Raw genomic sequence first — 10948 nt, 5'->3', positions numbered from 1 at the left:
TTGGAAATCATAATGATGGCATTAGCTGTGTAGCTTTATAAATCTTGCCTAAACACTCTGAGTAAATTAAGATATTAGACTAGATAATCCCTTAAGATAATTTGATATCTTATCAATGCCAGTCTATCCACATAATGCCAGCTTGTACATAAACTATATAGTTTGAGGGAATTATCCATCATGTGGAGCTTTGTGAAGTAATTCAAACCATCATGGAGACACTCAGAAATTTCACAGTATGATCTCGCCACATCTAATGCCAGAAAGTAAAAATGGACTAAACTAAAATAACGATATTAAGAATTGTCTCTGAATTTATCTTACATCAATATCTGCCCTCTGACACTTGACATTTTTTATTATCCTTCTTCTGATTGGGACAAAATCTTTTAGACAAGATGCTCTCCCGAGTTGATTCATACACTCTTGTTTCCTATCCTTCTTGATACTGCATTTGAAAGGAAAACTTAAGAAGTTTTGCTCACTTTCTCTTGTTTCAGCACCTCTATTGTACTGTGTCTTGGCACATTCTGTTCTCTCTGAGTAAAATACTTTTTCTCCCCTTAGATCTGTGTCTTCTCAGACTGAGAACCAATATATTTACAGCTGTTGTGATTACTATATGAGTTAGTATATTGGAACAGTACCTGATGTATATGTGGTATGTTAACTGTTAGAGAAAAGGGGGAAAAGCTACATTAAAATAATGTGGCATACCCTTTTCTTAGATAGAGTTTGGTGAACATTATTAGAGATCTTGTCATCATATAATACTTGATGGATTTCTTTTTTATCTTCTCTGCTGGACAGTGAGCTACTCGAGAGCTGGTACTATGGCTCATTCATCTCCACATCATCAATGCTTAATACAATGGCACCAATGGAGTTTAGTGGTTTCAAGTAACAGATAAAACTCAGTTGAGAGATCTTAAATTTTATTCATCTGAATTGCTCACCAATAATTTTTGTGAAAAAAACACTTATGTTGAGAGAAGTATAATTACTGCTTCCAAGTTTTCCTCGAGCTTAATTCAATTCCATGTTAAATTGTTTTTCTTCTCGAAGTAAGATATACTGGGGTACTTGAGATATACTGACTCATATTTAACTTATATTTCTGAATGAATTAAATCAGGGGTCAACAAACACTCTTTCTGTAAAAAACCCAATAGTAAATATTAGAAGCTTTGTGGGCCATACGATCTCTGTCACAACTACTCAACTCTGCTGTTGCAGTGAGAAATGAGCCATAGACAATAAATAAATGAATGAGTACAACTGTTCAATCACACTTTATTTATAAAAATGGGCAGTGGGCCAGAATTAGCCCATGAACCATAGTCTGCTGAGCACCTGGATTAAATCAATAAATTGTTTATACTAAAAGCTGCGACTTCACTGCATGGTGTTAGGTTAATTGACTTATCTAGTTCTCATTAAGGTATATAAATGCTTTGTCCTCATTTGTTATAATATCTTGTAAAATAAAGAGTTTGGATTAAATCAGTTTCCTCAAAAGGCTATGTCAAAATGCATTGATAAGTGCTACTTGAATAAAAATTATGTGATTAATGCATTTAGAATAAGGCATTTAATTAGTTCTCTTTACTATGTGTTGCAATGTGTATTAATATACTTAGACTTTGTAACTGTCTACTTGGAGATACAGTAGTCAATGTCTCCCAAACCTATTTGATAAGAAAAAAATTTTTCCAATAACCATTTCACTAGACTAGTATCCAAGGGAACATATCTTGGAGAACACTGGAAAATACGAACACTACTATGCCTTCAAGCTCTGACTTTCTACTTAATATGAAATTCAAACAATTTTTTTTCAGAATATAGTGCCTCATTTATTAGAAACAATGATGGTCACTGTTTCAACAGGGAAGATGGGACCTTTTAACATTTTTAGAATCTTTCCATAGGGAACTTCTTACAATCAATAGGGGTGGTCTCATTTTCTTTCCTCAGAATCTCACCTGATTTCAACCATTTCTTGGGGAAAAAATGTCCTGGCTATTCATTATAATTTATTGTAATCTTTTCTCTTTGTTCTCTCTTCTGGGAAAGACTGTAATTATCTTCAAATATTAATTTTTCTCTTCTTTCTTTAGTCTTTGAACTCCCACATTTTAGTTGAGTAAATGAGCCCCTAGTTGGAGATTATATTCACAGCCTCCATTGCAGCCAGCCTGGAACGCGTGTTTAAATTCTGGGAACTAGGATACTGGCTCCTCCCAGGTCACCTTCATTGAATGGAGACTGCTGGTCCTCCATTTCCTCTTCTCCCGTCTGCGGGCTGAGAAGTGGACATGGTTGTGGTGAACCACCTCTGGTCATGTCGCGAGGCGACTGGCAGTAGGGGCCTGAACAACAAAGTACAAGAAGCCCCGATGCCTACCTGACCTGATGGAGCAAAGAAACCTATCACCTTGCCACTCCTAGCACGTCATGCTTAACACAAAAGAGAAGTAAACTTCTATCTTATTTATACCACTGGCATTTTTTTTTGATGTAGTTAAACAAATAACCTTAGTAATATACTTTAAAAATGTCAGAATTTGGGGCTTCCCTGGTGGTGCAGTGGTTGAGAGTCCACCTGCCGATGCAGGGGACACGGGTTCATGCCCCGGTCCGGGAAGATCCCACATGCTGCGGAGCAGCTGGGCCCGTGAGCCATGGCCACTGAGCCTGCGCGTCCGGAGCAAGTCAGAATTTGGAATTATTTCTGTTTCTGCTTTATAGTCCACTGTGCTGACTCTGGTCTACTGGTCAGAACTACCAATCAAACTGGCTTATAACCTTAACCCATACTTTTCCCTGTAGACTGGTAACACCCTGGTATTACAACTGGACCACCTCAGATGGAACCAACCTAGAGGAAAGTTTGGATTACCTATATGGAATCATAATTTCATAGATTAGGTTCTAGAGGTAGAAACAGACATTCTTCTCTTTCTATGTTTAGTCAGATGGTGACACATATTTTTTTATCTGCATGTACTTTGGCAGAAACCACTTCTCTTTCATCAACTACTTTGGATCATTTACTTACAAGACTGACAAAGGGGAGATATATTTGAACAAACATCTGCGAATATGTTTCTGTGTATGTGCATTTAACTGCACAGCATTTTCTGAATTACCTATTTTTTTAAATTTTTTTTGAATTTTTTTTAAGATGTCGGGGGTAGGAGTTTATTAATTAATTTATTTTTGCTGTGCTGGGTCTTCGTTTCTGTGCGAGGGCGTTCTCTAGTCGTGGCAAGCGGGGGCCATTCTTCATCGCGGTGCACGGGCCTCTCACTATCGCCGCCTCTCTTGTTGTGGAGCACAGGCTCCAGACGCGCAGGCTCAGTAGTTGTGGCTCATGGGCCTAGTTGCTCCGCGGCATGTGGGCTCCTCCCAGACCAGGGCTCGAACCCGTGTCCCCTGCATTAGCAGGCAGACTCTCAACCACTGCGCCACCAGGGAAGCCCACATACTATTTTTAGTTATCCGTGCTTCTGTAGTCTTCCATCAGCATAGATAATCAAATGTGTTCAGTTAACAAACATGAATGTCTGGAAGGCATTAATAAAGCTTGCAAAATGCATTAGTACGTATTATTTTTATGCTGAATGGAATTAACTAGAAAGATTAGTGTACATGTTAAAGAAATATGGAGCAATTTGATTACAGCTCCCTGTGGTTACAACGTTTTATATGAACAATAACAAAATCTTAGGTGAAACATGATTATAATTTTTTATTGTAGTAAATAGTCCATCTGATGGCTGTTGCTTGAATTAATAAAATTCAAAAAGCTGTATTTTATTATAATGAAGATTCATTCACATAATTACTTATCTGCATAAACTTTAGATTCAATATAGGAAACAGGCAATTCAACTGCTATCACTAATAAGAAAAAAAGTTTTAAAAATTAAACCTTTGATTCTAGCTTGATTTTATCCCTTTGCATCTCATTTTATAAACTAATATATTATGCACATTTTGGAAATTTTATGGCTTTTTATTTTTAAAAATAACCTAAATGCCACATTAACAATTTTTAAAAACCCAACTCAATTATAGATGCGTAAGTTCATTTCGGGATATATACATTATGAGTTGGGAAATGTCATCACATCCTTCATCTTCACATTTTTTATGGCTTCCCGTGGTGAACACCTGTGGCTTGTTGGCAGTGAGTTTGCTTCTCAGGACTATTAAGCACTCTATATTTTTAGAGTGGATCAACTCAGAGTTATTTAACACAGGTGTTTCTATAATTATGATACATTGGGAAATCTATAGTGCTCAATAGCTTTCAGGTTCCCACTTCTACCAGGGTGATAAAATCCTCTGTCCCTTATGCAGTGCAGCTTCACTGACGTATTAATAGAAAGTTAAACATAAGTTTGCTTAATTGACTTTTAATAAACTAGGCAGATACTTCCTTTTAAACATTTGACATTTAGTAACACATAGAATAGTTTTTGCAAGTGGATTATTTTCATAAGGCAGTCCAAGTTACCTCAAATACCTTAAAGAAATATCAGATATTATATTTAAAGACTACACTGATCATATATTTACATTAATAGAATTTTTGGAGCCCATTTATTTTATGCACTATTGCATGCACTTTGCCTTGGAATACATTTATATATCTGGCATACCCACTTAATTTTTACATTTCAAAATATAAAAGAAATACTTTAATATTATATGTTGTGGAAAATATAATATGCACATGTGTGGGCTTAATTTTAAGGCGGAGCATACATAGAGAGCAGTTATCTTCAGACAAATAAAATTATCAATCCTAGCCAATCTCCTTCATCTGATTTTAAATATCTCAAAACTTTGCTTTAAAGCCATTAGTACTGCAGTATGGTCTACACTGACTTTTAGATTCTTAGCAATAGAAACACTTGAATGTGACACCACCAAAGGTAAATATCTTTCTCAAAGAAACATGAATTTATAGGGAACTCATTTGGTTTAGTAGTACCCTAATGTCACCTTCACTTTCATATTCAGTACTTCCCCTCGTCCCATCCACTCTGAAGTGGAGGTGAGGGGCTTGTTCGAATTAATTACCAACACTAATAACAAGGGAGAGGAGGGGAGAACTGTAGCCTCAGCAACCTTGGTGTATGCATGAATTGACTCCGCGGTGGAGCCGCCGCTCGGGCTTTGGACTCTGTTTCATTCAGGTTTGCATACCCTTGCCTAAATAAGTCACGGGATAAATAGCAAGCACCTAATCAATATTGCCAAGTACGTGTCTGGGTAAATGGTAGCTGAAGAGAGAGTCCTCAGCCCTCCTGAGACTCTCAGACCCTTCTGTCTTTACAAACGTTTCCAGAACATCATGGTGATTCCTTCTGCTACTATCGCTGCTGACAACTCTATCTGCACTAACAGATGAGAACATCATTCAGAAAAAAGAACAGCAAAAAGTTACAGTACAGATATTGAACAACAGAAGCACAATAACGTCTTCAACACCTGATGGACAAATAACATAAAATAGAGGAGTTAACAACCATAAAAAGTAATACTCTAGTCCTCATATCCTCCTCTGGGCCTCCCCTCCCCCCAAAATTCAGTTTGATGAATAGTGTTTTTATAGTTCTAATAATGTAATAGCAAGTTTTGATTTTCCTGCATTCGTAGGCTAACATGAGTCTGCAAAGACAACACCATTTATTTTGACATATAATTTTACTTTATTTTTTGGTATGTCTTTCTACCATGACGTTGGATGACATTTAACTTTATAAATAAGGTTTAGCTTAAATTTTCCAGAAAAACTGTGTGAATGAACTAAAATAAAGAAATAAAAAGGCAGATTCTCTTCTCAGCTTTACTGAGGAACACGATAAGCACCAGAGACCAAACAGAAAAAGTAAGACTTCTCTCCTTACAATAGTTGTTTCATTCTCTTGCTGGAAATGTCCTCATCTCTAGCATCTTTTATATGTCTTCGCCTATCAAAATGGACTTCAGTAAAGAAGTATCTATCAGCTCTTTATACTTTCAAGTGATTGAAGGTGGAAAATATCACTCCCAAGGAACTACATGCTGACTCACCTTTAAAAAATGCAAGAGGGAAGAGATATGGGAACATATGTATATGTATAACTGATTCACTTTGTTATAAAGCAGAAACTAACAAACCATTGTAAAGCAATTATACTCCAATAAAGATGTAAAAAAAAAGAAAAAAGAAAGAAAAATGCAATAAGCTGTCTTCTATTGATGGGGCTTCGGTTGAGCAATGCTGTGGGAAGGGCGGTTAGTAAAGTGCTTTAAGGGAAGACTTTTCATCAGGAAGTGGAAAAACATTGCCCTGGCAAACAGTTTTAAGCATTGTGGCACTAGAGTTCTAATGTCTCTTTGTAAGAAATGTGAAGGCCAGGTATATTCATGTTTTCCTTTTTTATCATCCTCTGGCCATTCCACTCCATTGGATGTACCTTCTACTCATTTCAGACTATTATAACTTCCCAAGTGTCACTGCAGACTTGCAAATATTTTTTTTCTGTTTTCTCTGCTTATAACACAGGTCTCCTGGAGGATCCTGAGTAACTACTGTGCATCTTCAAAATTAAATTTAATTGTTTCTTTCCCTGGCTTCATCCCTTCATTAATTCCTATTTCCCATCAAACTCTTCACTGATTAATTTTAGTCTTTCAGCACTGTATAAATACCTGCAGTTTAATTCTCGTCAATGTTCTTGTAACTCTTCATTGGCTTCCCAACACATTAAACTTAAAGCCAGGAGCCATATCTTCTTTGCCTTTGTTTCTCAAGGACCATGAAAACAGTATTACTAAAATCTTTGAAGATATGATAACTATTCTGCAATGTTCTTGTCTTTTGTGTGTTTCTTTACAGTTTGGCAACATTAATAAAGTATCTTGGATTATTTTAGCTTTTTCCCTACTTCTTTTTTTAAGAAAAACTTTAATGCTTATTTGTTAATGTTTAGATTTAGAATAAGATTTTGTCTCACCTACCAGGAAATGTCTATAACTTCTTTCTTTATTCTACCTTCTCTGGAAATTTTAATGTGTTCTACCAAAGATGTCTATTAAAATTGAAGTTTAAAATGGACGCAGTTATTTGTATTATTTAGTAAAATATCCTAATTTGGGTAAATTTGTTTAAATGGCTTCAGTGAAAGCAGAGGTTTTCTGTTTTCTAAGTAATCTCCATACTCTAACTTCCTTTGCTTTTAATGGTAATTTTTTGTTATCTCCTCATTTCCATTCTAGGACTTTGTAGAATTAATTGTTGCCATCAAATTAACAATGACCATTGTTTTTTGTCTTTAAATACTAGGAAATTCATAAAAGGGCATGAACTGGAGCCATGTATGCAAGTGTACTTAAGAATCTATGTGCTGTCAACAAATACATCTGGTCCTTAATCCCTGCTGTGACAATAAAAGCTGCCTATTCTGCAGAAAGAAATTTAAGTTCAGATGTGAGCTCTTCCACTTTAAAAAAGAAAGAAAAACTTATTTAAGCATCACAGTTATACAACAGGAAAAATATGTCTTTTCAGCACCATGTAGCAAACACTTATATATCCCCACTCATCCTGTGTCAAAATTTTGTCCCTCTTTCTTAAAGCGGAACATAAATATCTAGTACACCTAATCTTCTAAATTATAGCAGTAGTGCCAAATCTTTATCTATGAGTTCCTGTTCACCAAATATATTTTAAGTGCATGGGTTATCTTGTTCTCACAACAAACATGTAGTTAGAAATCCCTTTACAGAGAGGCAAATTGAGGTTTAGTAAAGAAAAATAACTTGCTTGAGGTAACACACCTGGTTAGTGGTAGAGCTAACATTTAAACCCAGATAGGCAACCTCCAAAGTCCCCACTTTTAAACGAAATACCACACATCCCCTAACACTATATTCGATTGCTGTTTGATCCTGGATCCACATTTTTACTAATCTTCATACTATATGTTAATATTTGGACATTAACATCAAATCAAATGCTTTCATATACAGCATTAATGATAAACCTGATGGTGACCTTAGCAGATTGTTCATAAATAAGATTTGACTGTTAAAATTCCTCAACTGGTGTGTCCTTCCTGACTGATTTGACTGCTGAAACAACTAATGCAGCGTTTCTTTTCCTCTCTTAAGATACTATTGAGTGATTTATTGCTAAGCACAGGTTTTTAGTGTGAAAAGTTTTCTGATATATTTGATGAATTGGGCCTAGGAAAAAAACACCTCTCTTAAACACCGTTTTCTGAATCAACCGAGTATGATATTAGGTTCAGAGAGAAGTGCTGTCTCCATTGGGACCACATATCTCTTTGATTTGAGTAGTCTTCCTGGCTACCCTGGTCAGGATGAATTATGGTGTGGAAAAGCTTGTTTCAGGAGATATAAGCAGTCAGAGAGAGAAGGATAAACAGAAAGTCATTTTTAAGCCAAAATGATCCCCATTATTTTGGTTCATTGCTGGATTATGTATTTTCTTGCAATGAAAAAGGAAATTACTTACCTCCCAAATATACTGTTAATTATAATGTGGTGTATTAAGAGGTAGAACACAATTTTAGATTTATATGTATAAGTGTGGAGAAGCTGCTGCCCACTTTCACATAGCAGTTAATAATACAGACACTATTAGAACTCAAGAATAACAATTCCAAATCTGCAGTTTTGGACTGTTTTCCTAACTGTCTCCATCCTTGAACTTTGTCAAACTGAAGTTCCCTACAATAATGTTTAAATTTGATAACTAGGTATTATAAACAGAACAATTGGTAAAATGTTTTTGTTTTAAATGAATTCAGTATTTTCCCTAAAATATCTTATTCTGAAATATTGAGGGTAAAATAAAAAGAAAAACAAAACAAACAAAAAGTATATAAAATATTCCATTGGTTTGTGATTTTTAATTCTCATGTCCTAAAGCTTAACATTTAATCAACAGAATGATTCATCTAAAATATAAATCTGATCATGTCATTTTTCTTCAAAAGACTACAACATTCATCGTTGATAGACACGTAGGTTGTTTCCATCTCCGGGCTATTGTAAATAGAGTTGCAATGAACATTTTGGTACATGACTCTTTTTGAATTATGGTTTTCTCAGGGTATATGCCCAGTAGTGGGATTGCTGGGTCATATGGTAGTTCTATTTGTAGTTTTTTAAGGAACCTCCATACTGTTCTGCACAGTGGCTGTATCAATTTACATTCCCACCAACAGTGCAAGAGGGCTCCCTTTTCTCCACACCCTCCCCAGCATTTATTGTTTCTAGATTTTTTGATGATGGCCATTCTGACTGGTGTGAGATGATATCTCATTGTAGTATTGATTTGCATTTCTCTAATGATTAATGATGTTGAGCATTCTTTTATGTGTTTGTTGGCAATCTGTATATCTTCTTTGGAGAAATGTCTATTTAGGTCTTCTGCCCATTTTTGAATTCGGTTGTTTGTTTTTTTGTTATTGAGCTGCATGAGCTGCTTGTAAATTTTGGAGATTAATCTTTTGTCAGTTGCTTCATTTACAAATAATTTCTCCCATTCTGAGGGTTGTCTTTTGGTCTGGTTTATGGTTTCCTTTGCTGTGCAAAAGCTTTGAAGTTTCATTAGGTCCCATTTGTTTATTTTTGGTTTTATTTCCACTTCTTTAGGAGGTGGGTCAAAAAGGATCTTGCTGTGATTTATGTCATAGAGTATTCTGCCTATGTTTTCCTCTAAAGGTTTGATAGTGTCTGGCCTTACATTTAGGTCTTTAATCCATTTTGAGTTTATTTTTGTGTATGGTGTTAGGGAGTGTTCTAATTTCATACTTTTACATGTACCTGTCCAGTTTTCCCAGCACCACTTATTGAAGAGGCTCTCTTTTCTCCACTGTATATTCTTGCCTCCTTTATCAAAGATAAGGTGACATATATGCGTGGGTTTATCTCTGGGCTTTCTATCCTGTTCCATTGATCTATACTTCTGTTTTTGTGCCAGTACCATACTGTCTTCATTACTGTAGCTTTGTAGTATAGTCTGAAGTCAGGGAGCCTGATTCCTCTAGCTCCATTTTTCATTCTAAAGATTGCTTGTGGCACATATATACAATGGAATATTACTCAGCCACAAAAAGAAATGAAATTGAGTTATTTGTAGTGAGGTAGATGGACCTACAGTCTGTCATACAGAGTGAAGTAAGTCAGAAAGAGAAAAACAAATACCGTATGCTAACATATATATATGGAATCTAAGGAAAAAAAAAAAAAGGTCATGAAGATCCTAGGGGTAAGATGGGAATAAAGACACTGACCTACTAGAACATGGACTTGAGGATATGGGGAGGGGGAAGGGTAAGCTGTGACAAAGTGAAAGAGTGGCATGCACATATATACACTACCAAATGTAAAATAGATAGCTAGTGGGAAGCAGCCGCATAGCACAGGGAGATCAGCTCGTTGGTTCGTGACCACCTAGAGGGGTGGGATAGGGAGGGTGGGAGGGAGCGAGATGCAAGAGGGAAGAGATATGGGAACATATCTATATGTATAACTGATTCACTTTGTTATAAAGCAGAAACTAACACAGCATTGTAAAGCAATTATACTCCAATAAAGATGTTAAAAAAAAAAAAAGACTACAACAGTTTCCCATTACACTTAGAATAGACTAAAACTAAGATCTTTCTCAAGATGCAAGGGAGAATTTTGGAAATTTTTCCAAGTGCTTTGTTTATCCTACTGACTATGACACACTGTATTTGGTAAGGCGAGAGAGCAGGAGTTCTGAAATTCAAAGACAATACCACACAACAAAGAATTGCCCTGCATGTTTCAGTATTTTTTATTGTCTGGCTTAGACTCAAACACCACTTTAAATGTAAATTACTTTCCTATTCAGAGAAGACAAAAATTATGCAAATCAGGTGAAGTTAGG

Source organism: Delphinus delphis, chromosome 3 (genome assembly GCF_949987515.2).
Source record: "Delphinus delphis chromosome 3, mDelDel1.2, whole genome shotgun sequence".
Classification (NCBI taxonomy): Eukaryota; Metazoa; Chordata; class Mammalia; order Artiodactyla; family Delphinidae; genus Delphinus; species Delphinus delphis.
This window is presented reverse-complemented; position numbering follows the sequence as displayed.